Source organism: Magnolia sinica, chromosome 7 (genome assembly GCF_029962835.1).
Source record: "Magnolia sinica isolate HGM2019 chromosome 7, MsV1, whole genome shotgun sequence".
NCBI classification, from domain to species: domain Eukaryota; kingdom Viridiplantae; phylum Streptophyta; class Magnoliopsida; order Magnoliales; family Magnoliaceae; genus Magnolia; species Magnolia sinica.
This window is the reverse complement of record NC_080579.1, coordinates 46,492,386-46,493,134: the sequence shown is the minus strand read 5'-3', so window position 1 is coordinate 46,493,134 and position 749 is coordinate 46,492,386. Positions and strand designations below refer to the sequence as shown.

At 41.9% G+C, this 749-nt stretch overlaps 1 non-coding gene across 1 annotated transcript; it reads left to right on the top strand.

Annotated features, from left to right (window-relative positions):
- Positions 1–211: 211 nt before the first annotated feature.
- On the top strand, positions 212–318 carry LOC131252417 (small nucleolar RNA R71). Its single transcript, XR_009174438.1, has one exon. It is a non-coding gene; the product is annotated as a small nucleolar RNA R71 (small nucleolar RNA).
- The last annotated feature ends 431 nt before the right edge of the window (positions 319–749 follow it).

Here is a 749-nt window from a genome sequence, read left to right as displayed (position 1 = left end):
ACCCCTCTCCCTTGCTTGAGTAGGCTTAGATGTGGTACTCAGTTTTGGGGAGATGTCCCATGATTTTGCGGTTTCAGCGAGTTTGTCAAAGTAATCTTACACTTCATCGATATTTTTGTTCATGAATTCCCTATTGCACATCGTCTCGATGAATTGGCAAATGGAAGATTTCAGTCCATTGTGGAAGAAAGTTGTTATGCGCCATGTTTCAAAACTGTGTTGTGGGCATGAACTGACGAGATCCTTGAACCGCTCCCAACATTGGAAGAATATTTCATCTTCCTTTTGGGCGAAGTTCATGATCGACTTTTTAATGGTGTTCGTCTTATGGTATGGAACGAATTTTTTTATGAACTCCATCATGTCATTCCATGTGCCAATAGATCACGGACGTAGTGAGTGCAACCACATCTTAGCTTTTTCTTTCAAGGAGAAAGGAAAGAGTTTCAGCCTGACCGTGTCCTCATACACGTTAGGAAAGTATAACGTGGTTATAACCTCGTCAATCTCTTACAAGTGCAGATATGGACTTTCAGATTCAAGTCTAAGGAACTTTGGAAGGAGTTGGATCACTCTAGGCTTGATATCCATGTTTTTTGTGTTTTCTGGAAAAACCATACAGGAAGGGGTGCTCACCCCCACTGGTTGTAAGTAATCTTATAAAAGTACGAGATGGGGGTGCATGGGGCACCTCATTCTCATCCTGGACATCTGCAACTTGAAGTTGTGACTAATTCACCGGTTGATTT